General features: G+C 46.3%; 1 long non-coding RNA gene across 1 annotated transcript; it reads left to right on the top strand.

Annotated features, from left to right (window-relative positions):
• The first annotated feature begins 492 nt into the window (after nt 1-492).
• On the top strand, nt 493-25,060 carry LOC135185020 (uncharacterized). Its single transcript, XR_010306329.1, has 2 exons — nt 493-564; nt 24,250-25,060. It is a non-coding gene; the product is annotated as an uncharacterized LOC135185020 (long non-coding RNA).
• Nucleotides 25,061-26,765: the final 1,705 nt, after the last annotated feature.

Below are 26,765 nucleotides of genomic sequence, written 5' to 3'. Positions count from 1 at the left end.
CTGATTAACAACCACCAGTTTGCTGTGTGCTGGGGTCTGAGCTCTGCCCTGAAAGGATGTCCGCAGAGCTGAGATACCAGAAGTTATCTTGGCTTTGGTGCCCTTTGTAATTGCATTTTTAAGTGGGGGTTGTGTTTTCCAGGTGGGTTATAATTTCTGTCTGAACTCCTGGCCTGCCCAGCTTGCTGGGCCCAAGATTACTTTGACCACTGGGTGACCAGGGAGATCAAGAGACTTGTCCTGAGGTGACAAGGCAAGACAGCAAGCCAAAGAACTGCCACATCCCACTCAGCAGAACAGGCTGCTTCTCCAGTGGGCAGGTAGCACCTACAACACACTGCCCTGGAGTGAACATGAACCTGGACATGATGGGTTAGGTGAAACGTTTGTTATCCTTCAACTCAACACAGCTGGTGAAAGGGAGGTGCTAGCTGCAGGTGGTGCTGGGTAGGCATTATAAAGAGAGCAAAGCTGTGCTGGTTGTGTGGGTGCTGAGCTACTGCAAGTGTCTGCTGCAAGCTTTTCTCCACCTTTGGAAGGCTCAAGCCAGCTTAAAACTGCAAGGTAGGACACAAGGTGTTTACTACTGAGAGTCTAAAACTGTGTCTGTTACCCTGAGGTTGTACAAGCTTAAGCAAGTCCTTTGCTCATCAGCTCTTGCTGAAATACTTTTGAAGCACTTCTGTAGGTTGTGTGGAGAGGACTGGGCTGCTTCCTAAGGGATGTGGAGGTTGGAATTGGGCTCCTTTGATGCCTGGTGGTTTAACTGGAGGTGGCAAAGACCAGTAGAGAAGAAGGAAGGCTATTTAAAGCTGGGTTCTGAGCTGCTGTGTGGCTGAGGAGCGTTATGGATCTGTGTCTGGTGTTGGTAATTTGCAGTGCTGGGAGGCAGGTGGGTTTGCAGGGGTGCCCTGTTATGGCAGCAGTGAGCTACTCCCCTTTTCTTCTGCAAGAAATTGCTTCCTTAAGGTACTAAATTGGGGGTGGAGAGGAGGCATGGCAGAGTAACTGATGGGAGATCTTCTGAATGAATAGGTTTTGCTTTACAAAAATTGATTCTGACAAAACCAAAGCATTAAGTTGCCCCAGGCTGGCACAGGCTGCTCTCAGTGATGTGGTTCTACTGCCTTGTTTCAGTCATCTGCTCTGGTTGCTTCATTTCATATCACTTGGGCTCCATTGGTGGTCTTGGCATGAGCTATCCTGGGTTTTTTTCTTCCAGTTCTGATTAAAAACTTCATTGTCTTTTATATCAAATCAGTCTCTAATTCCTACCACCCCCAATCTGCAGCTCCTTCAGTAGTTACCAGGAAAGCTGGAGGTCAATTCTTTTGACCTGCTTTCTGCAGGTCCTTGAAGAAAGGCAGGTGACTATGAGGATGCTCAGAGGGCTGAAGCAGCTCTGCTGTGTGGACAGACTGAAAGAGTTGGGGCTGTACAGTCTGGAGAAGAGGAGGCTCTCAGGTGACCTTCTTGTGGCCTTCCAGTATCTGAAGGGGGCTACAAAAAAGCTGAGGAGGGACTTAGGCTCTCAGGAGTGACAGGACTGGGGGGAATGGAGCAAAGCTGGAGGTGGGGAGAGTCAGCCTGGATGTGAGGAGGAAGTTGTTGAGCATGAGAGTGGTGAGAGGCTGGAATGGGTTGCCCAGGGAGGTGGTTGAGGCCCCATAGATGGAGGTGTTTAAGGCCAGGCTGGCTGAGGCTGTGGGTGGTCTGATGTAGGGTAGGGTGTCCCTGGGCATAGCAAGGGGGGTTGGAAGCAGCTGATCTTTGTGGTCCCTGATTCTATGACTAGGCTGCTTCTCCTTGCATAGGGCTCTGAGCTCCACCTCAGGGTATTCTGAAATAACCCAATGATGCATTCTGCTGGAGCTTCACTCAGAAGGAAACTGAGGTTTTGTGACCTGTAGGTCATAGTGCCAGATTATAAAAGGGAGCCCCCATCCTCCCTTTCACCATCTCCACTGGTCAGCTGCCTGTTCCCTTTCCTGTAATGCACATTCATAGAATGTCAGGGGCTGGAAGGTACCTAGAAAGGTCCAGCCTCCTGCCAGAGCAGGATCACCTAGAGCAGCTCACACTGGAATGCATCCAGATAGTTCTCAAATATCTCCAGAGAGGGAGACTCCACAACCTCCCTGAGCAGCCTATTCCAGTGCTCTGCCACCCTCACAGGGAAATCTTCCTCAGGTTCACATGGAACCTCCTATGCCTCAACTTGCACCCACTGCCCCTTGTCCTGTCACTGGGCATCCCCCGGCAGAGCCTGGCTCCAGCCTCCTGGCACTCCTTACATATTTACAAACATGAATGAGGTCCCCCCTCAGTCTCCTCCTCTCCAAGCAGCACAGCCCCAGCTGCCTCAGGCTCTCCTCATAAGGAAGATGTTCAACTTCCTTCATCACCGTTGTGGCTCTGCGCTGGAATCTCTCCTTCCCTTCCTCTAGTAAGCTGTGAGACTGTATCCAGTACTGGAGGACCAAGGGAGGGTTTGGGCTGTGAACATGAGGGTTGAGGAAGGTTTTTAGATGAGTAAAAATGCTTTGGTTGAAGCATTGTCAGTTCCCAGCCTTCAGCTGAACCTGTGCAATACCTCTGCTTCATTCTACTGCTCGAATTGAAGGTGAAGTGATGTGGAGAGGTTGTTGCTGGGGAGTGGACACACATTTGACTGCTGTTCCACAGACTGGGGACGTTGCTGGACTCGTATTGACTTGACAGGAGCAGGTCTTTGTCTCCTAAGTGCTGTTTACATCTCTCACTTCCAGAGAAGCCAGTAATTTAGTCTGAGTTGGCAATAATTGTAGAGCACTGTAATGAGTCTCTCAAACTACAATGAAACTAGTCAGCTAATAGCTGCTGAAATCCCTTTCTGTGTAGTGCTGGAGATACCTTGGAGAGATGAAATAGATATTCTTTGTTCTTTATTAAAGTTTTATGCTAAGAGCTTTGTTTTTTTGGCTCAAAGCCTGGGTTTGTTGGTTTGGGATTTTTTTTTTTGTCATTCTGAGGAAAACTTCTAAAAGCTGCAAGGAAGTTTTTAAAGCTGTTTATGCATCTTACACCCCACAGCCCTGGAAAAATGAGTCAGTTGTTTTCTTCTGTTTGAGGGTGGCCAAGGAGGTCTTTAAGCATCCTACTTACAGTTTCTCTGTGGACATCATACCTCACATAAGGCTTTGGTGCTGGCATATTGGCAGCACTGTTACTGGCAAAGTCTCCCAGTGTGGTCTGGGAGTGCATACTGGCTCAGGGTGTGGGCAAAGCTAGCTGAAAGCCAAGCTGTCTTAGGCTGATGCTATTATTATCAGCAGGGCTTACTAAGAGGCATCTGGGTGCCATTTTAATGTCACTACATGGGTTTGATTGGTCCCATACTTGCTCCTGAGCTGCTAGAGATCCCAGGCCTGCCTGTCATCTTCCTGTGTCATATAGATGCAGTTTAGGACTCTCATTGCTCTTTATTGCAGTTTGTCAAAACAAGAAATCTCAGCAGCAATATGCAGTTCTGCCACACAAAGCCTGGCCACTGCTGTGGCTCTACTTGCAACAAACCTCTCCTCCACAGAACTTCAAGCTTCCAACAAAAAAACAGTATCAGAGACTCAGAGATAAGTTGGAGGAGAGCATCCATCTTCAAGCAGATATTGCCTCCAGAGCTCTGGGTGGACAGGAGCTTTTCACTGAGGCTCCTGTGATGACAAGTTGCTTTTCTGGGTGATCATAGAATCACAGAGTCAATCAGATTGGAAGAGACCTCCAAGATCACCCAACCTAGCACCCAGCCCTAGCCAATCACCTAGACCATGGCACTAAGTGCCTCATCCAGCCACGGAGTGGCTTCCTTGACAGGTGGCAGTGAGTTGACTGCTTAAAAGTGGTCTCTGCAGAAGAAAAGGCAGCAGGCACAAATGGCTTTTTTGACTAGGGGAGATAGAATTGGTGTGGCTGAAGTAGGCAGTGGATTCTCCAGGTGAATCTGTTGTGCAAAGAGACTGCCTGATGTCTGTTTGGGGCTACACTGCCTGGATCATGGAGGGTTTAGAGAGTGAGGTAGGAGGAAGTGATAAACTTTGCTTGGAGAATGGAGAGTCAGAATGGTTGCTGGCAAGTTTGGTCAGCTTTGCCTGTTCAGTGTGCTGCTACCAGCTGATGCTTTCATTAATTTTCTTCCTGTGTCTTCCTCTTGCATAGAACTAAGCAGGTTGGAAGAGACCTCCAAGATCATCCAGGCCAACCTAGCACCCAGCCCTAGACAATCAAGTAGACAATGTCACGAAGTGCCTCAGTCAGGCTTTTCTTCAACACCTCCAGGGATGAGGACTCCACCACCTCCCTGGGCAGCCCATTCTATTGCCAATCACTCTCTCTGGCAACAACTTCCTCCTAACCTCCGGCCTAGGCCTCCCCCAGCTCAACTTGTTATGTTGCTGGTTGCCTGGGAGAAGAGCCCAACCCCACCTGGCAACAGCCTCCCTTCAGGTAGTTGCACACAGTAACAGCTGGGGGTGTGCAGCCTGCAGAAGAGGAGGCTCAGGGCTGACCTCATTGCTGTAGCCAGGTGAGGTTGGTCTCTTGCCAGGCAACCAGCAACAGAATGAGGAGACACAGTCTCAAGTTCTGCCAAAGGAGGTCTAAGATGGATGTTATGAGCAAGTTGTTGACAGAGAGAGTGATTGGCATTGGAATGGGCTGCCCAGGGAGGTGGTAGAGTTGCTGTCACTGGAGGTGTTGAAGTAAAGCCTGGCTGAGGCACTTAGTGCCATGGTCTGGTTGATTGGCCAGGGCTGGGTGATAGGTTAGGCTGGATGATCTTGGAGGCCTCTTCCAACCTGGTTGATTCTATGATCACACTGCAAATTCAGTATGAGTATAACTGGGGGGAAGGGAAGGACTTGCTTCTTGTCTATGCAAATTGCAGAATCCACATGTAGAGCAATGTTGAGTCTGTGCCTCTGCATGGCTGTTTCCCTCATCTGGAACATCAAAGTGTCTTACTCGGTTTTTTTGTGTGTGGTGATGTTCCTCTGCTAACTGCCAAGCTTTACACTCTGAAAGGAATAAGAAACATCAGAAATCATTTGTTATTCAGTAGGGCTAATGGCAACTGAAGAGAATGATTTGTTATTCACATACTTATTTAAGAGTAAAACACAGAGCAATTTGATGAGCTAATTCCTGAAGGGAATAAAGAGCTGAAAACTTGAGCTACTTGGAATTGAATCTTATTTTCAAATGTGATTTCTCTGCTGAGCAGTAGAGGTCTAAAGTACAGACCACTATGCTCAGTGATTTGAGCTTAGTTTGTCATAATGCAATATTGTAATGGTATTATAGGCTGTAGAAATCAAGTCAGAGCTCAGCCAAACACACATTAATATTGCTTCTGAATCCACAAGCTTCAGTGGGCTTGGTCAAGAGGCATTAGAGTGCAAATATATGTAGGCTATATGGGAAGGAGTGCCTGTCTGGAATTCTGTTTCACTCCCTGTTTGGGAGCACTGCTTTCTTGCAGAGCTTGCTTTGATTCAGTGCTCAGCCTGGGAGAAAACAGCTTCTCCATGGACATGGGGGATGGTGGGGGAGCACTGGTGGTATATCAGAGCTTGATCCTCTCTTAAATGCCCAACGAGTCAAACTTTTTCCCCTCTGAGTGGGAACGGAGCCTGAAAAAGATCCCCTAGAAACTTTGACATTAACAGCACCTCTACACTTGTGCAAGGGTGTTTGGAGGTTGACAGGAGAAATCCTGAAGGTACCACTTGAGTAAGAGCTGTTGTTAACTTTTATTAACTTTGCCTTTAGCTCTTCACTCCTTATGCCTAGGTACAGAAGCTAATTATGTCTGCAATTAAACTGAAGGAATTGGATGCCTCTAGACATGTGTGTGTATTTCCAGGAGCTACAAGCCATAACTACTGACTTTAACATTTAATCTTGCACTGACATTTAGGGTTGAAATCAGCATCGAAGCCTTCACCAAATCTATGGGTGCAAGTTTATATTTAGACTCCTTGTAGAAGAGCCCTGAGGCTCAATTCCAAACTTCATCTTCACAGAACAAAGAAACTGCAAGCTTGTCCCTTGGTGTAGCTGGAGGCCTCTTCTCAAAGCAAGAAGGACCCCAAGGACCCAAAACAGTTCTGTGCCTTTTTATGCTGCTGATAGTCTCCTTTCTGGCTGCTCCAGCCTCAGTGTAAACAGATGAATGACTCGGGGAGCATCAGGCTCTTTAGGAAGGATGTTCTAAACTACTAAGTAGGGAATTGCTGCAGAGTTCAGTTGAGGGCCATGAAGATGATTAGGGGATTGGAGCATTTCTCTCAGGGGGAGAGGCTGAGACCTGAGGCTGTTTAGGCTGGAAAAGAAAAGGTTGAGGGTGCCTACTACAAATGCATGTGAATATCTAAAGGGTGGAGGTCACAAGGACTGGGCTGGGCTGTTTTCAGTGGTGCCTACTGATAGGACAAGGGCCAGTGGGTACAAATTTGAACACAGAAGGTTCCTCTGGAGCTTGATGATAATCTTCTTGACTTTGAGGGTGATGGAGCACCAGGCTGCCCTGAAAGGCTTTTCAGCCTTTCTTTAGAGACTTTGAGAACCTGCCTGAATGCAATCCTGGGCAGCCTGATCTAGGTGTACCTGCTTGGCATGGAGGTTGGACTGCATGTTCTAGACGTCCCTTCCAAGCCTTACCATTCTGAGATTCTGCAATGTCATCATCCCTTAAGTATCCTTTGTTTTATCTGCTTTAACCTCAGGCTCTGCCCATGCCAGCAATTCCCACCACTGTATTTCTGTCCCCTCCTGTTGTTAGGAAGTGATGGTCAAACAAGAAGAGTTCTCATGGCAGCAGTTCAGCTAGGGAGACTTTAGCTTTGATCAGAGCCTCTGGGCAGTGTTCACAGACAGAGATGCTGTCCAGACAAGGAGCCTGCATGGCACAGTGTGGTGCTTTGGAAGGTAAACTGAGTTTTGCTGTGTCGGATGGCTGCACCAGGATGCGCTGCCAAGTCGCTGTGCTGAAAGCAGCCACTGGAGGACTTCATTCTGCTGCCATCCAGCTCATTAGCTTTCAGCAGCTCACACATGTTTATTTATACAACCCAAACCTGTGAAAACAAGACAGTATGTCAAAGTCAAATTACTTGGTGTGACTCTCCTCCTTCGGCAGGAAAAGATGGGGCTACTGTACTCATTCATCTCCTTCTTGTTCATTGCAAAGTAACACAATTAGCAGTGAGAAAAGTCTGCCAATCCCATGAATAATCTTGGAGATCTCTGAGCAGTTAAGCATGTTAATTAAATTGGCATTGCAGCAGAAGTTTGAGTTAGCAGGCTACCAGCAATCTTTTGGAGGAGTGTTAAGTTCCCTACACACTGTTCAAAGACTTCCCAAATCCTTGCTGATTTGGCCTGATGTTTTGGTGTTCCAATGGCTCTTTGTTGCAGGTGAGCTGTCCTGATCTTCACACCACTGCATTCAGAGATTGCTTCTCTGCAGTTTTCCACCATTGTTTAGGGGCTATGTATGATACTGTATGGGATTTGCTTAGAATCTCCCACTTCTACAACCTGTCCTTACATATTTCCCTCTGTTTTGTTAACTGCAAGGCTCAATAGATACAACTCAAACCTGGCAAACTCCTTGACGCTGATCTTATGAAACCCTCCATCTAGATTTCTTCTTTGTATTAATATCAACAGGAATGGTGCCCTACAATGCTGAAGAGTCTCTGTGCTGCCATCACAACTCTTTATGTTGGACTATTGTTTACTTCCAGCTAAATAAAGATCGATGCCTTTTGGAATCTTGCTTTAAAAAGCTTACTTCTGTGTTTGCAAGAACTTGCATCACTTGCTCCTTGGATTGAACAAATCAGAATATCTTGTCTGGATGTAAAGCTGTGTTCTGACTTATGGATGAGATACTTATAACCCTGATTCAGCAGTATAAATCAGAAACAGATCTGTGAAGGTCAAAAATGCCCTGAAATAAGTTCCAGTGCAAGAGGAGAGAGGGAGGAAAGAATCATGGAATCAACCAGGTTGGAAGAGACCTCCGAGCTCATCCAGTCCATCCTATCACTCAGCCCTATCCAATCAACTAGACCATGGCACTAAGTGGCTCATCCAGGTTTTTCCAGAACACCTCCAGAGACAGTGACTCCTCCACCTCCCTGGGCAGCCCATTCCAATACCAATCACTCTGTAACATGTTCTGTGAATGCTGACTTAAGTGACTATTAACTACAATTAACTGGTTGTCTCTTCCTTGTGTGACTGCTTCTAGAACTGCTTTGAAGAGTTAAGGCCTTGGGTTTACTGTCTCTTCAGCAGCCTGTGCTTGCTTCTCAACCTTACTACTATCACTTCTGTCAGCAGAGTTATCTCCCCACAAGTCACTGTTTGAGCATCTTGTTACTGAGGATGCACACTCTGATGTTATGGCAGAACCCTCTGGAGGAAGATGTAGCCTCTTCACATGCAATTAAAGCCTTGCCCACAGGTGTCATCTGTTGCCTGAGACAGCAGATGAATACAGTATCACAGTATCATCAGGGTTGGAAGAGACCTCACAGATCAAGTCCAACACAGCATTAGATAGGGGAGCAGAGCTGGCACACTGCCTACGACTCCCATGTAGGGCCCTCTCCAACCCCTTCATCTCAGGGCACCTCTTCTCTTCCATCTTGAGTGCTTTGCCTTAGAGACTGCTGGAACTGGCTCACAGGGGTGAAATCATTGTGCCTCTTTTCCTCTAAAATGGATCTGTAGGAGGTTGGATGTGCTGAACTAGTACATTTCTAAGGACAAAAACTCCTAATGTTTTTGAAGCTTTTCTTTTTCCCCTGTTGCCATGTTGCCAAGCAACATTTTTACAGTATCAGCAGCTGGGGAAGCTAAATTCCAAATGTCTGAAAATGGATGAAAGGAGAAGAAAGGAGGCCCTTGTATTGTCTTTTGGCTATACCCTTTCACTGCTGAGAGGTGTTCCTCAAGAAGACTCCCAAATTACTATACTAGAACTTGGATTTGTTAACCTTCATCTGCTTTTAAATGTATTAAGACCTGAAAGTCATATTAGAAAGAGATGATGATCAGAGGGCTGGAGCACCTCTGCCATGAGGACAGACTGAAAGAGCTGGGGCTGCTCAGTCTGCAGAAGAGGAGGCTCCCAGGTGACCTTCTTGTAGCTTTTCAGGATTTGAAGGGGGCCTACAAAAAAGCTGGGGAGGAGCATTTTAGGCTCTCAGGGAGTGACAGGACTAGGGGGAATAGAGCAAAGCTGGAGGTGAGTAGGCTCAGACTGGCTGTGAGGAGGAAGTTGTTGAGCATGAGACTGGTGAGAGGCTGGAATGGGTTGCCCAGGGAGGTGGTTGAGGCCCCATGGCTGGAGGGGATTAAGGCCAGGCTGGCTGAGGCTCTGGCCAGTCTGATCTAGGATAGGGTGCCCCTGCCCATGGCAGGGAGGTTGGAACTGGTTGCTCCCTTCCAACCCTGACTGATTCTACGATTCTTTGCTTTCCAGTTAGTAGATCCTTAAATAATAGGGCTGGGAGAGATGAGAACTCCTCCAGTACTTATTGCAGTGGGAGGCCAGTGGCTGTTATCCTACCACATGCAATAGGATGGTGAGATGACAGGGCTCAAAGCTTCCACTTGTAAATCTAAAGCATGTTTGAGCCTGTACACAAAAGCCCCTCCCAGCTCCACTGCAAGTAAGCTGTTTACTCACGCTATGGAATTCAAGGAGGCTAAAAGCGATGCAGTGCCTGACTCCCATGCCCCTGGCAGTTGAACCTGGTCTGACTTAACTATGGCAGCCTGAGGCATGCAGCAGACTCCTGACACTGCTTTGGCATTTCTAGAGAAGTCTCTTTGTCTTGTATCTCTTGTATGGATAGGGCACTGGGGACCTCAGCCTAGTGAATGCTGTTCGAGCACACCACAACAGAGACTTCTTGCTCTATGGAGTTCAGTCAACCTTATTTCCAGACTTTTTAAAGTTCACACATTACCATAATGCCTACAGGTTGACCAAGTTTGGTCCCACTGGGCTGGCAGGATGCCATTTTATAGTAAAAAATTGTTTCTGCTCCAAGGAATTTATATTCCAAAGTGTTATGCAGTCAGCTTTGACTCGTAGCAGCTTCTTCTGCTTGACTTTATGACTATAGACTATTTTCTAATCAAGGTCTAAAATCCATACCTAGACTCCATCTCAAGTGACCTTTTAACCACTCAGGAACTAATGAGGGTGAAGAAAAGCTGGGCTTTGGAGCTTCATGCTTTGTTTTATAGTCTGAGTGAACTGCTCGCTCCATGTAGGGCAAAAGGAGTTCTCTCTCTCTCTCTCTTTGAGTAAATGAATTGAAAGAAATTGACTTTGAAAAGACACTTGGATCAACACAAGTGATGGGTATCTTTAGTCTTCTGATTAATTGGGTGCAGCAGATGACCAAATAACCTTTAACAAAGTAAGAACATTGTCTGAATGAAACTTCTTTAAGGGTAGAAAAACCCTGTTGAGACTTCTGTTGTAGCTGAAGGAAAGCCCTAGGAAAAAAATCTACTTGGAACATTGTACAGGGACTCAGTGCTGAAATCTGTGTGGTCAGTACTATATACACAGGACATATTTTCAAGCCCTAAGCCCACTTCTTAGTCATTAAAATAGAAGTAACTTTTCAGCTGGTGGTTTAAAAAAAGAAAAAGTCACTATCTCTAGGAGCAGAATCACATCTAATAAAGACCTGAAATAACTTTTCTAGAAGATTTGCTCAAAGACATTTTAAAAATACAGGAATTATTTCCTTCTGCTGCTGTAGTGTCAAGAGCTAAGGTGCTTTAAATGCAGATAATAAGGTCCGTTTCTGTGGGACTAGAATCATAGAATCAACAAGGTTGAAAGAGAGCTCCCACATCATCCAGGCCAACCTAGTACCCAGACCACAGCACTAAGTGCCCCATCCAGGCTTTTCTTCAAGACCTCCAGGGACGGTGACTCCACCACCTGCCTGGGCAGCCCATTCCAATGCCAATCACTCTCTCTGACAACAACTTCCTCCTAACATCCAGCCTAGACCTCCCCTGGCACAATTTGAGACTGTGTCCCCTTGTTCTGTTGCTGGTTGCCTGGCAGAAAAGACCAACCCCACCTGGCTACAGCCTCCCTTCAGGTACTTGTAGACAGCAATGAGGTCACCCTCAGTCAGGCTTTTCTTCAACACCCCCAGGGACTGCAACTCCACTCCCTCCCTGGGCAGCCCATTCCAATGCAAATCTCTTTCTCTGTGAGGAACTTCCTCCTAGCTGTATATATTGTAAATGTCTGCTTGTACGCTGTGCTAAGCTGTAAAACAGAAAGCTCCATTCCAATTCCCAGTTTGGCTGAGTCTAGTCTGGGTGATTTATTTTTTTTTAAGTGTGAGGGAGAAGGTGAGAGTTCTTTTTAGAGGTCATGTTGTCCACATCAGTGACTGTTGCTAAAACAGCCTAAGCCACAGGTTTTGCTTTTTTATATGTCAGAGTAGCTCACCTTGTCTGGCCAAACTTTGAGAATAGACCATGGAACTCTAGGAGCAGGGAAGGAACATGACACAGCTGCCCAGGGAGGTGGTGGAGTCACTGTCCTTGAAGGTGTTCATGCAAAGCCTGGATGGGGCACTTAGTGCCATGGTCTAGTTGACTGGCTAGGGCTCAGTGATAGGTTGGACTGGATGATCTTGGAGGTCTCTTGCAACCTGGTTGATTCTATGATTCTGTAAAAAGAAACAATCTCCTACTCCTGAAGATTAGATGCACCAGGGTGCAACTCTCCAAACAAACTTTCTCCTATTACAAGCTCTGCAGCTCTCAAATGTTCTGTCCCTTTTCCACCTCTGTGTCAGTGCTAGCTGCCTTGAGAGCCACTGTGCCAACTGACCAGCACTAGAAACTGAAGTGCTGTAGAGATAGAACTGTCTCTTCAGAATCCAGCCATGAGGCTGTTCTAAATCATTCACATAATTTACTTTGGTTAGCTTCCGAGGGGAGCGTTGCCACTTCTCTTTTACTCAGAATGATTATTGTTAGTTAAATATTTGCTGATTTACTTTTTGTAATACAATGAACACTAACCTTCACCACAGTGTGGTAACTGAGGGCTTTATCCAAAGCCTTAGTGCAAGGCTTTATGCAAAGCAGTGTTAGTGAAAGGATTCCTACTGGATTTGGCAGGTGCTGTTTAACAGTTGGAAAGGGAATTTGTGGCTAAGGTTCACATCTCAGATCTGACCTTCTGCAGTTATTACCTCCTGGAGTAGAGTTCAGTATAAGGTACAAGTTTGTTTGACCTGCTCTAAACTTCTTTCATTACCCACTCTGTTTGCACATGTAGTAGCTGTGTGATCCACAGTGACTACATCTCTAAACTTGGAAAGTGAAAATCTATATTCAGAAATATGGCTACAGGCACTGCAGAAAGAGCTTCAGAATATCTCATGACACAACAGTGATGTTAAATCCTTTAGAGCCAGGTAACCTGGTGAAAAGTGGGCCAAGGTCTCGCACAATTTTTGGTGACTCACTAGCTTTAGGGTATGATGCTGCTGTTCTACATTTGACTTAGATTAGAAGGGGGGGAAAATTACTTATCCAGCTGAGTCTAAGCTGAAAGTCAAAACATTGGTGCTGGGACATGGGAAATGTGACTATGCCAAGGCAGACAGCAGTATGTGAGGTCATGACTGAGCACAAGCATGCTCTTGGAGTTCAGCAGGATCCTTTCCCCAGCTCTCTTTGCTAAGCTTCATGTGGCAGAATTTTCTGGTGTTGAAGGACCCAGGGTATTGGAAACAAGCATCATTTATCAACAGTAAAGTCACCCCAGACCTCTTAAGACTGAAGACTACCTCACTCTATGTCAAACTGTCTATATGGAGCACTTTTCTGCTATGTGAATGCTGGAGTCATGCTACTTCAATAAGCATTTCTGTAGCTGCTCAGGAAAGAAATGTGAGGTGAGAGACAGAGTTATGCCATGGACTAGAAACTGGGATTAATACTAGGATCAGAGAAGGATTTTGCTGGTGAGGTTTCTAAACTATTTATCTGCATTCTGGAAAGGAGCTGAGGGATGAAGTGGCAACGTCTGTGTAGTATATAAAGAAACACTGCAAACTAAACTTTCAACAGTGCAGCAAATGCTATTCAAGACTAGCTGAGCCTGCTGCTAGTGTAGCAACCTGTTACCAGGCTGCACTGTGTTCATAGCTGCCTTAGTGTGGAGATACAGCAGGATCAGGGAGCAAATAGAAGCAGAATGAGAATCTTATCAGGATGGGCATCAAAACCAGAACTTTATCAGGACTTGGAATCAGAATGAAGGAAACTCCCCTGGATTAAAGTAAATGCACTTCGATCTGTTTCACTAATTCACTTTTGATCTATTTTCAGAGCATTGCTAAATGCATCCTGGAGGTCTCCACAGGAGAAAACCATTTACTGTAAACCCATTTTCAGGCAGCTGCCACTTTTTGTTCTTCCCTTGCCTGTTACATATGGCTGTGATTAATAATGCCCAGAAATGATAATATTGATGAGCACAGGAATGAAGTAAAGCCCTTTACTGAAAGCAAATCAGCTTTTAATTGAGACTTGCTAAAATGGAGTAATACAGTTGCTAGCAAATTATTCCAAAGCCCCATTTACTGAGAATTAATTTGCTAACAGATGAGAAGGCCAAAACTGTGGATGTCAACTGGAGATAAACTGGCTCAGAGCACCTGGTACAGTTTTGCTGCATGCCCTGGGCTGAACCTCACCTATGCCTAACCCACTCCTGTTTCCACACCAGCAGCTGTCTGCAGGCATATTTGTAGAAGCACAGCCACTTGCCAGCACACACCATGGACTTCTGTCTTCTGCCTGAAATCCTAGAGTTGGCTGGTTCAAGTGCTAGCATCTAAGTTAATTTCATGCTTGTGCTCAAGGATGAAATACTGAAATTGTTGCTAAAGCTCTAAACCCAGGGTGTGACAGGATCCTGCAGATCCCGTTTTGTTCCTAGAGCCCATACCTGGACCATGGGCAATGTGTTGTGGTGACCTGTGTTTTGCTACAGCTGGATGGTTGTTGCTTGTTGCTGGGAGTAGCACCACTACTCCCAGTGTGACCAGTACAGATGTGTTGCAGAACCTGTTTAGCTTGCTGTGGGGACTGTGGTCAAGGCCCCACAGATCAGTGTGATCAAGGCAATGCCACATGGACTCCAGGCGATTCAATGTGAATTATGCCAGAGACCTTTATTGATCATTCAGCTCTCAATAAATACCCTCAGGGCATAAGGCACATGCCTAAACATTAGCAGAATTAGACAAGGACAACCCCCTCCATCAGCATAAACCACACCTTGTTTTCCTCATTAATGAGGTGTCTGTTATCTATCCTTTCTGAGATAAGGTAGCCAGCAGCTGGTGGGAGCCAAGGTCAGCATCTGCCTGTCATCCTTCTTCACTTTGCATTCCCACATAGATGGGTACAGAGCCATCAGGGGAGATCAACCATCCCTGATCACAGGATATTAGAATCATAGAATCAGTCAGGGTTGGAAGGGAGCACAAGGGCCGTCTAGTTCCAACTCCTCTGCAACGGGTGGGGACACCCTACCCTAGATCAGGCTGCCCACAGCCTCATCCAGCCTGGCCTTAAACACCTCCAGGCATGGGGCCTCAACCACCTCCCTGAGCAACCCATTCCAGCTTCTCATTATTCTCATGCTGAAGAACTTCCTCCTCGTGTTCAGTCTGAGGGGTTGGAAGGGATTCAAGGAGATTGAGTCCAGTCCTCCTGCTAGAGCAGGACTACACAATCTAGCACTCATGGATAAGCAGTCTGCTGCTGGAGCATCCTCAGTTCTTACAACTCCATCAGCAGGCTTATAATGGATTTCAGAAAATGCAAACCCTTACTACAGGCACATTCCCACTCCCTTACTACCTGTGTAACTCCAGTGGCTGCAGTCCACATACTGCCACTGACAAACAATAAAAGGCTTTGGTCATTTCTAATGAAATGAAAACTTTCCTTCCTACGTGATCGACATTCAAACTCTGCCCCCTCTAAACAAGGCTTTTGTGCTGGAGGCAATAATGCAGTGAGATTGTGCTCTTCCTCAGACACGTTAGGAAGCTGCTGGCACATCCAGAGCTATCAGCTTGCCCCACTGTTTTTAATGTCATTCTCACAATGCTTCTTGGAAATGAGCTATTAACTTCATTCAGTAGATGAATAACCAAGGCAAACAGAGTGAAGAACAGATAACTCCTGCTGTCCAAAGGTCTAACAACCCTCTTCTCCCCAGCTCTGAAGGAGGCATTTCAGCATAAAATCAGTCACCTAAGGAAGAGCTATATTTAGCTACAAGCATCCTCATAGAAATTATCATCTTCTTTCCTGGAGTGATAAGGAGCAGATAATTTTGCACCCAGAAAGTTTTCCACTTGGGATTGAGTCCTGGATCAAATTTAGATTTGACAGTGAGGGGAATAAGCATCTTATTCAACACTCTCATACCACTACTTTGTTTTGTGAGGTCACTAGCACAGTGTTTGAGTTTCCCTGTCTTTGTGCACATCTGTGTGCAGTAAGTGCCAACCTGATGTTCTTGTTTCTTGCCTTGCAGTGTTACAGGGTTTGCTTTGGTTTTTGGTTCCTTAGGCTTCTCACTAAGTGGGTTTGCTTTGTGCTACCATTTTTGGTTCCTTAGGCTTCCCACTAAGTCGAGCAGGACATTGGAGAGAAATGTGGCCAGACTCCACCAGGGCAGCAGCAGAATCCCCTCTTATTACTGATAGAGCTACTTCTTTTCATCCTGTAACACAGAGCATCAATGTAAACCAGATGTTGTAGAACCTTGTTTTTCTAACAGATTCTTCCCCTCCATGCCTTGTTTTTTTTCCCCTGGGACACCTGCCCATTGTCTTGGCCTTCTCTCTCACAGAGGCATCCTGTAACTCCTGGGAAGCAGCACAGCTTACTTTCAACACAGCTCATCATTTTTCTTCCTTGCATTTCTCTTTCTTACCTTCCCACAAGACATCTTGAGAGGTGCTGGACATATGGGCTTCTATCTAGGACATCCAGGCCACCCAACAGGGCTAGCACTTTTACAGCCATAGTATCAGGCAAGAATTCAACTGTTGTAGAGCTGTTTCTAAAGTCCAGCTTTCCTTTCAGTAGAAGCAGCAACACATTTCCTTAATAGCAAGGAGAGCATGAGAATGTGAAGAATGCAGAGGTTAACATAGCATCACTTGTTGTCTTTTGAGACAGCCTGAAGAAAGAATCCAGAGATAAGACCACCTATTCAATACAAAGCAAGGTTGGGAGTTGCATCTAAAGATGAAGGCTACTGCAGGCCCCATCAGCAAAGGGTTGTTGGTTGCAAGCCCTACAGCTCCTAGCTGCTGTGGCTACCAGGAGGCTTGTGCTATTCTCTTCTGCCATCAAAATCAACGACTCTCAGATAACAGCAGAGAAAATCTGTGCTGTTGTGTGGCACTTTGGGCAGAAAGTCATTGATTGTCTAAGAATATGTCTTAGGCAGGTAATTATAGCCCTAAATACACAGAAGATTTTGGCTACACAAGTGCCTCATTTGTTCAGGTAGAGATGAATACAAATATCAAGCCAACCTCAGCTGAGAAAAATGGATTGTAGGTATGACCCAATTATAGTAATTAGCTAGAACCATGGAGTGGGAAGGGTAGCCAGCAGCTCTGGAGTATCATTGATAAAGATCTCTTGGTTTATTACAAGGTATAACTTCTCCCTACAAGTTTTACCTCCCTTATCCTCGGGCTATAATAGTAAGATAATTTTTCAACATTTGTGTTACTAAAAAGTGTTCAATATGCAGAGAGCAGAAAATAAGACATCACTGAATAAAGTGAATCAACTCTGAGAACTAAGTCTGGGCTACTGATGGATTTTTAAGCATGCTTCATTTATTAAATCTCCCTATTTTAAATTTACATGAGAGACTGCTACAGCCTTTTTTTTTCCCTGTCTGTTCTAACAGTGTTGCAGCATCCAGACCTGGGAATAGTTCTGCTGAACTTTGGAGTAAGAGCATTTACCTGACACATTCTCTCTTGGCCTGTTTCTCTTCAGTGGCAGCCAGCAACAGAAAAAGGGGACACAAATTGAGCTGGGGGAGGTCTAGGCTGGAGGTTAGGAGGAAGTTTTTGTCAGAGAGAGTGATTGGCATTGGAATGGGCTGCCCAGGGAAGTGGTGGAGTTGCTGTCCCTGGAGGTGTTGAAGAAAAGACTGGATGAGGCACTTAGTGCCATGGTCTAGTTAACTGGCTAGGGCTGGGTGCTAGGTTGGCCTGGATGATCTTGGAGGTCTCTTCCAGCTTGCTTAGTTCTATGCAAGAGGAAGACACAGTAAGAAAATTAATGAAAGCATCAGCTGGTAGCAGCACACTGAACAGGCAAAGCTGACCAAACTTGCCAGCAACCATTTTGACTCCCCATTCTCTAAGCAAAGTTTATCACTTCCTCCTACCTCACTCTCTAAACCCTCCATGATCCAGGCAGTGTAGCCCCAAACAGACTTCAGGCAGTTTCTTTGCACAACAGATTCACCTGGAGAATCCACTGCCTACTTCAGCCACACCAATTCTATCTCCCCTAGTCAAAAAAGCCATTTGTGCCTGCTGCCTTTTCTTCTGCAGAGACCACTTTTAAGCAGTCAACTCACTGCCACCTGCCAAGGAAGCCACTCCGTGGCTGGATGAGGCACTTAGTGCCATGGTCTAGGTGATTGGCTAGGGCTGGGTGCTAGGTTGGGTGATCTTGGAGGTCTCTTCCAATCTGGTTGATTCTGTGATTCGATGATCACCCAGAAAAGCAACTTGTCATCACAGGAGCCTCAGTGAAAAGCTCCTGTCCACCCAGAGCTCTGGAGGCAAAATCTGCTCGAAGATGGATGCTCTCCTCCAACTTATCTCTGGGCTTGGTTCTACTACTGAAATAAACTTTTCAGCTGAGTCTCTGCTACTGATTATTTGTTGGAAGCTTGAAGTTCTGTGGAGGAGAGGTTTGTTGCAAGTAGAGCCACAGCAGTGGCCAGGCTTTGTGTGGCAGAACTGCATATTGCTGCTGAGATTTCTTGTTTCGACAAATGAATGCAAGAGTTTTCTGCCCCACACTGCAAAACTGATGCTTGTATTAGCTGTTTCTAACATATGTTGATGGCATTAAAATGTGTCCTGAAGCTTCCTGCTTAGGCAATGTGTAAGTGACAACATAGCTGAGTGCAGAAGGCAAGGGCTTGGTGTTGTGTGCTATGCTTCAGGTTTAGAAGGATGAAAGCACTGATTTAAGCTGTGTTGATAGGGAAGCAGCTGCATAATTTCACTTGCTGTTTTAGTTTATGTATCCCAGCAGTGGTAGCCACTGATGCAGCAGCACATAAGCATATGCAATTGCATGTGCTGCTTTTATTATTTGATCTCTAACAATATTTGCTGTCCTTGAAGGGAAAAAAAAAGCTTCCTTCATACTCATAGAGGTTGTTTATTTGTTTGGTTTTTTCATATTCCTCAATTTATATTAAATAAAGCAATTTTCTGGCATGTAAGTGCAGATATTTCTTGGAGCACATCTCCAGGGGACAATAGGCAGTAATCAAAATACAATGGCAGTACAGGATAATCAAGGCTGTCTGAGACCTCAGTGTTGATGTACGAGTTGTGCACAAATATGAGGGTCAGCTGAGGAGCAAAACAGTATGGTTTTATTCTTGCTATGATACTTTCAATATGTGGTAAGTCATGGAGTGCAAAAGGGAGGTCATTCTACCTAACCACTTGTAAGGGGATTAAAAATTGAATCACAGAATCAACCAGGTTGGAAGAGACCTCCAACATCATCCAGGCCAACCTAGCACCCAGCCCTAGCCAGTCACCTAGACCACTAAATGCCTCATCCAGGCTTTGCTTGAACACTTCCAGGGATGGTGACTCCACCACCTCCCTGGGCAGCCCATTCCAATGCCAATCACTCTCTCTGCCAACAACTTCCTCCTAACATCCAGCCTAGACTTCTCCTGGCACAACTGGAGACTGTGTCCCCTTGTTCTGTTGCTGGTTGCCTGGCAGAAGAGCCCAACCCCACCTGGCTACAGCCTCCCTTCGGGTAGTTGTAGACAGCAATGAGGTCACCCCTGAGCCTCCTCTTCTCCAGGCTTACCAACCCCAGCTCCCTGAGTGATCATGGCAGGAATAAAAAAGCTCAGAGGGGACCTTAGAAGCACCCATCAATATCAGAGGGGTGGGTGTCAAGCTGAAGGTGCCAGGCTCTTTTTTGGTGGTGCCCAGTGACAGGACAAGGCACAAATGGGCACAATCTAGAGCACAGGAGGTCCCACCTTGACATGAGACACTGTTTTACAATGGGGGTTGGAGTGCTGAAACAGGCTGCCCAGAGAGGCTGTGGAGCCTCATTCTCTGAAGACTTCCAAAGCCCACTTGGATGCATTCTCTGTGATCTGCTCTAGGTGATCCTGCTTTGACAGGGGGATTGGGCTCTGATCTCTGGAGGTCCTGTCCAACCCCTAACATTCTGTGATCCCCAGGAAGATATTTTGCAATCCAATAGAAATGCTTGTCCCTTGTAACTTCCCTACAGCAGGCAGCACAGGTGCATATGTACACGTGGAGTACCTCCACAGCAGTCTGTGACGACAGGCTTTGCAGTGAGATTTCACACTTCCACTCTGACCACTATGTGACTGTGTTCTGACTATCAGCTTCCCTTCAGTAACAATAAGAAAATCCCCTGAAGACTAAGTGTTGAGGGCTCCCCAAAGCCACAGGCCCTATTTGGATCAGCCTGGGTGAAGATTCCGATAGGATCTGAGTGCTTATGGTGCTTTTTCAATGTATAAAGGCTCAGTCAGCACCCTGGTACAGAGTAAGCTCCGTGACTTTTCCACTCCATCTGAAAAATACTTTTGAACACCATGGGGAAAAGACCCAAACTTTTCCTTTTTTGCTAACATAAGTTCCTCTGTTTTGCTTTCTGTAACTGCTCTTCAGTACTGTAGTTGTGCCAGGTGACTATGGCTATGCTGCTTTAGCATCTTTCCTGGAGTAATTGATTGCCTCTTCCTACTTCCAGCCCATGCTGCTATAAACTCACACCTTGTTACTATTCTCTTTACACAAAGCAAGCTGGACCTCTCTGCCTGTCTCAGTACAGTTAGGCAAGGCATAAGTCATTTAGGGCCTCTGCAAGCTTGTGGCAGCAGATTAAAATTAGATGTTTGAAACTGTCACCACCCTTATCCATCTGCCTGCCTTCCCTACCAGATGCCACTGTCCCTTAGTGATGTATGAGCAGCTCATGAATCAGCTCCTGAACCACTGCAGCTCTCTGGCTGGTGTGTTAAGGCAAAGCAGTCAGCGCTCCCCTGGTGCATCACAGCGTGACCATGTGAAATCCCACTGCAGAACGGCAGGGCAGTGCTCCACAAACCTTCTACGCTCAAACACCAACCAACAAGGGCAGGGGTTGGATGGGATTTTTGTTTCAATAAAGGGAGGAAGGGAGGAGGAAGGGAAGAAGGATAGGAAGGAGGGAAGGAAGGAGGAAAAGAAGAAAGGAAGGAGGGAAGGAAGAGAAGAAGGAAGAGGGGAAGGAGGAAAGGTAGAGGGGAAGGAGGAAAGGAAGAAAAAAGAAATGAAGAAGGGAAGGAGGAGATGAAGAAGAGAAGGAGGAAGGAAAGGAGGAAAAGAGGGGGAGGGAAGGAGGAAGGGAAGGAGGGGAAGGAGAGAAGGAGGAAAGGAAGAAGAAAAGGAGGGGAAGGAGAGAAGGAGGAAAGGAAGAAGAAAAGAAGGAAAGGAAGGAGGAAAGTGAGAAAGGAAGGAGAAGGGAAGGAGGGAAGGAAGAGGGGAAGGAGGGAAGGAAGAAAAAAGAAATGAAGAAGGGAAGGAGGAGATGAAGAGAAGGAGGAAGGGAAGGAGGAAAGCAAGAAGGGAAGAATGAAAGGAAGGAGGGGAAGGAGAGAAGGAGGAAAGGAAGAAGAAAAGAAGGAAAGGAGGAGAGGAAGGAGGAAAGTGAGAAAGGAAGGAGAAGGGAAGGAGGAGAGGGAGAAGGGAAGGAGGAAGGAAGGAAAAGAGGAAGATGGAAAGGAGAAAGGAAGAAAGGAAGGAGGAAAAGACGGAGGAAAGGGAAAAGTAAGAAAGAAAAGAGGAAAGGGAGAAGGAAAGGAAGGAAGAAGAAAAGAAAAGCAGCCAGCAAACCCACAGTTTTTTCTTATTCACATTCATGCCACATCACTGTCTGCTTGCTTTTAAAAAGCAGTGCATAAATACCTGTTATCCTGTGAGCTCCTTTTCCCTGCTGTTCCAGGCAGATTTTGAGCATTGATGAGGTGTTTATTCAGGATAACAAAATATGTTCTCTAGTGAATAATAAATTGAGTTTATTCCTTGTCCTTTTAGACCACTGTGAATTTTTTAAAGGTGGAACAGTTTTCTTTCCACTGTTTATGCTGCTGTCTGCTGCAGCAGTTTGCTGTCATTTCGTGGGATTGAAGGGTAATGAAAATGTCTTTTTAACAAGCAGCACAATAATTAACACTGCTGAAAGAAAAACAAGCTGGAGTGGCTGGATGATGGCACAAAGCCAGCTGATGAGGTGGGTATTTTTGAAGGCACCTGAAGAACATTAGTTTGTCCATCTTACTATCAGAAGTGAGACAGGAGCAGCCCACCTGGAGGACTGCATCCAGTTCTGAAGCCCCTAGCAAAAGGCAGAGATGAATGTGCTGGAAGCTGTCCAGAGAAGTGCTACGAGGACGATCAGAGGGCTGGAGCTGCTCTGCTATGAGGAGAGTGAGGGAGCTGAGGCTGTTCAGTCTGCAGAGAAATCTCCAAAGGGAACTTACTGTAGCCTTTCTGTACCTTAAAGGGGCTACAAGAAAGGTGGGGAGGGACTTTTTAGGATGTCGGGTAGGGATAGGACTGGGGGGAATGGAACAAAGCTGGAAATGGGGAGATTCAGACTGGATGTTAGGAACAAGCTCTTCACCATGAGAGTAGTGAGACCCTGGAACAGGTTGCTGAGAGAGGTGGTGGAAGCCTCATCCCTGCAGATGTTTAAGGCCAGGCTGGATGAGGCTCTGGAGAGCCTGACCTAGTGTGAGGTGTCCCTGCCCATGGCAGGGGGGTTGGAAATAGGTGATTGTGAGGGGCCTGGAGCAGAGCCCTAAGTGGAGAGGCTGAGGGAGCTGGGGGTATGCAGCCTGCAGAAGACGAGGCTCAGGGCAGAGCTCATTGCTGTCTACAACTACCTGCAGGGAGGCTGTAGCCAGGTGGGGTTGGTCTCTTCTGCCAGGCAAGCAGCAACAGAACAAGGAGACACAGTCTCAAGTTGTGGCAGGGGAGGTCTAGGCTGGATGTTAGGAGGAAGCTGTTGTCAGAGAGAGTGATTGGCATTGGAATGGGCTGCCCAGGGAGGTGGTGGAGTCACCATCCCTGGAGGTGTTCAGGAAAAGCCCTGGCTGAGGCACTTAGTGCCATGGTCTGGTTGACTGGCTAGGGCTGGGTGCTAGGTTGAGCTGGATGATGTTGGAAGTCTCTTCCAACCTGCTTGATTCTATGATCCTTGTGGTTCCTTCCAAACCTGACTGATTCTATGATTGTGTTCTCAGCTGTTACCCTTCAAAAAAAAAAATCAACTAGGTGCCTATCAAAGCACCCAAATCTCATGCAGCTGAACTCCCCAGGTGCTTTCTTTGCAGGCTTTGTGATGGGAGATTGAACTGTGGACTGAGTTGCTTAACATCTAATAGGAGAATTCTGGTTTGATTCTCTCAATGTTAAAAGGGGTGGTGGGGGGAAGTATTCCCCATTTGGAGACCCAGACTGCTCCCTGAGCAAGTGTAGGGCTCCTGAGGAGAGTCTGCTGTGTAGCTGTCACTCATCTGCCATCTTGTCTTGTTATTAACATCTCTTTGTAGCCTGTGCTGACTGCCACATGGGGAGTGACAAGAAATTTGCTTTATATTAATGTCTTCAGCTATCTTCAGTCTCCTCCATATGGATCAGCCTGAGGCTTAAGTGTTCTTTAAAGCTTCTATTTTTGTTTAACAACTGGAATTCCCTGGAATGAAGGGAATACTATGGGATTACCTTTATTGGTTAATAAGACTTATTCTTTTAGCTACAAACTCCTCCAAATTCACCCTGGAGATGCACAAACCTGCCTGCCAACCTCTTTCATGGCAGAAGTGCTGCCTGTACCAGATGTTCCAGTTCCTGAGTCAGAATCCCAGAAGCTGTGAGGTTGCTTAAAACACACATTAGTAATACTCAATCTTTGGTCTTCTGAGCCTTAAAGTTCAATAGGGTTGTGTCCTTTATATGTATGTATAACCTTCCCAAAGTTTAGGAGTAAAAAAATGCAGTTATGTTTTAATAAGCAGATGCTGAGACTGCATTTGAGATTCTATATGGATGAGGCAGATGGATCACTGGAGGCAAAGCTCAGCTTGTAATATGATTTAGATTTGGTGTGTACAGAAGGACAAGTTGTAGCAGGGCAGGGGAGATCAGCACCCAGGCTTCAGTAAACTAGAGCCTGTGATAAGTACTATGCAGGGAAATGGGCTTAAGGCTCATACATTTGCAACACTTGTGCCTCATATTAAGGATTACACAGACAGAAATAGGACAAGGATCATCTCTCCAACTCTCAGCCCAGTCCAGGTCATATCTGAGTCTTTAGGTTTCTCTTAGCTGTCTTTGCTAACTCAAGTAGGAAAGCTGGACAGTTGCTGAGACTCTAATCCTGCCAAGACACCTGCTGAGCTACAGATGAATATGTTGTGTGTTTAAAAAGATATTGCCCATTACAGACCTGCTCCTCTGAGGAGAACTGCAGGTTGAAAACAAACTATTCCAGAAAGACACAAGGAGATCATCACCTCTAAGATACTACAAAACAGCTGCTCCTATTCTTTCCTGCCATGACAGGACTCTTTCAGAAACCCACCTTAAAAGCCCTTGAGGAAAGTCTGTCCACTTCCTGAGCAAGTTATGTTGTTGGAGGTTGCTGATGTTCCTGTGCCTCAAGGAGGATGGTGATAGCTTTGGGGGGAGCTGTGTGTCCTTTGGAATGGGTCCTGGAATGTGCTCCCGTGAAGGATAGCTTTTGCTTGTGTTCCTTAGCATCTCATCTTTTTCCCAGCAGGAGCCAGCATGTGCAGTCATTTACAGAAAGCCATGCTTCTCTGTTTGCTGCTGCCTGTCAAAGGGCTGAGACAGAGCATCCAAATGAAGGGGAAAGGCACTCTGAGCAGCCTCCCTCCATATTCCACCTGGCCTGAGTACTGCTTGTGCTGCTGCTGCCACAGATGTGTATTGTTTTCAGCACGTTCTGATCCCAAGTGTCTTGGTGATGCACATGAATGTAGCACCTGGGTCACGTCTAAAGTCACAAGAATCAATTCTCCCCCTCAGTTGTTAAACTGAGTGCACTTCAGGGAAGGAGGAGATCTTTGCCTATAGCATTGTAGCTTTCCACAAGCTAGAAGCAGAGATGCCCTTTGCAAAGATGTCTGCAGTTTGTGATGGCTGCAGCCTGTGAGAAATTGTTCCAGATGGGCAAAAAGGAGAGTGAGTGTTACATGGGCAAGTTGTTTTGACATCTCTTGTTTATACTAATTTGGATAGGCACAGATGGAAAAGGCTTTGTCTGGGCCTGTTGAGTTTATTCCAGTACAAAGGAGGAGGAGGAAGAAAGTAGGTAACTCACTTCTGCTGTGGGGTACCACAGGGGAAGCTCTTGGGGCCAGTGCTAGCACAGTTTCTGTTTGAGCAGGCAGGGCATTTAAAGAAGGGAAGGAATCAAAGCATGCTAAGTGAAATAGGAACAATTTGACCATCCCTCCTCATGTGAGTGCAGGACATCAGAACAGAAACTGCTTTCCCCCATGCATGCTGCTGAGCAAGCTGCTCCAGAAAAATGGGGCTATTTAGATATCCCCATGGCAAGGGAGAAAGGAGGGCAGTTAGAAAAGCAGCATCCCAGGCAATGCTCCAAAAATGGGACAAGAATGACTTCTGCTGAACTGCTGGAGCCCACTTGCAGGTGAAGCCTGCCCTGGGCTCACACAACAGCAGAAAAGAGCCAGGACTGTTCTCTTTGGAGAGCTGCACATGATTTGGGCTTCTTGAAAACACTAAGGGGCTGAATGTCCTGCTTTGACTTCTGAGCTCCACAGCACAGCCTGCAGTGGGCTTCCTGCTCCTGGCAGGCAGCAACAGCTCCTGGGAGTGTTTGGGGCCCTCCTTGTGTAGTGGCACAGGCCAATACTTCACGCCATGATCCCCCATTGCATCTGTTCACAAAAGGGTTTCCCTTTTAGGAGGAAGGAGTGAGGGGAATGCCATGCACAGGGTGGAATAAGCCTGGAGGTTTGTGAATGTGACATGTGAACAGAAAAATCTCAAAGTTAAGCGTTTCTGCAGTCATGCTGGGAAAACAAGGCAATGTGCTTAGACCATATGTGGTACATAGATTAATCTACTACTCTGCAAATCACTCTTGTGCTGCAAAGAGGCAGCTCAGATGATTTATTCATGTATAGGAACAGATTCTCTTTCTGTAACATAAAGATCCACCAAGAGCAAAACACAGAAATGGAGAGTAACAGGGCCAGACACATCCATGCAAAGGGGTAGTGAAGATGCAGAGAGATTGGTTCCAGCAGCTCTGGAAAAGCAATGCTTGTGAAGCAACCCTTGCTGCACAGGTTGGATGTGTCATACCCAACCACCATCCTCAAGTCTGCCAGCTTCAACTGACTCAGACAGGGATAGAGTGTACAAGAATCTAAGGGCTTCCCCTGCTTACTGAATGGAGAGTCCATCAGTCAGCTGTGACTCCAAAGCAATCCTTGTTCTGTTTCACAGCCTCCCCAGGTGCTATTCCTGTGCTCTGTGGCCCTAAACCCCAGGCAGTGCTGCTGTCCAAGTACCTCTTCTTGTATGTAGTCTCTGATTCCTTGCTCCATCTATAAGTATCCCAGAGACCAGCTCCCTGCAGCTGCCTTTTACATATTTGAAGACTTTCCCATTATGTCTTGATTAAGCACCCTCAGATTCTTGAGGTTTGCTACTCAGCTGCTTCCCAGGCTGTATGATAGATATTCAGCTGCCAGATGAGTCTTGTATATAAGAGCTCAGCTGTAAGGAGAGCTGCTGTGTAAGCATTATACCAGTGTGCCACCAAAGCCATTTGTTGACAGCAAGAGAAGATGCTACATAGAGATATTGGGACAGGTGTTGAAGCAATTTAGTGCTGTTGCTTCTGTGAGCTCTACACTCAGCATCAGTTGCAGTGCTGTGTTCTAGTGGTCAGGGCCAACAAATGCAAGACAGCAAGGGGGTGGTTACCTGAAGTTTCATTGAGATGATGTGGATGACCTGGGGGATTTGGTAACACAAACCCTATGAGGAGAGGCTGAGGGAGCTGGGGGTGTGCAGCCTGAAGAAGAGAAGGCTCAGGGCAGACATCATTGCTGTCTACAATTACCTGAAGGGAGGCTGTAGCCAGGTGGGATTGGGCTCTTCTGCCAGGCAAGCAGCAACAGAACAAGGGAATACAGTCTCAAGTTGTGGCAGGGGAGGTCTAGGCTGGATGTTAGGAGGAAGTTGTTGGCAGAGAGAGTGATTGGCATTGGAATGAGCTGCCCAGGAAGGTGA

The sequence above is a fragment of the Pogoniulus pusillus genome, chromosome 22 (assembly GCF_015220805.1).
Source record: "Pogoniulus pusillus isolate bPogPus1 chromosome 22, bPogPus1.pri, whole genome shotgun sequence".
Classification (NCBI taxonomy): Eukaryota; Metazoa; Chordata; class Aves; order Piciformes; family Lybiidae; genus Pogoniulus; species Pogoniulus pusillus.
Note: the sequence above shows the minus strand (reverse complement) of the source record. Positions and strands in the feature narration are given on the sequence as shown.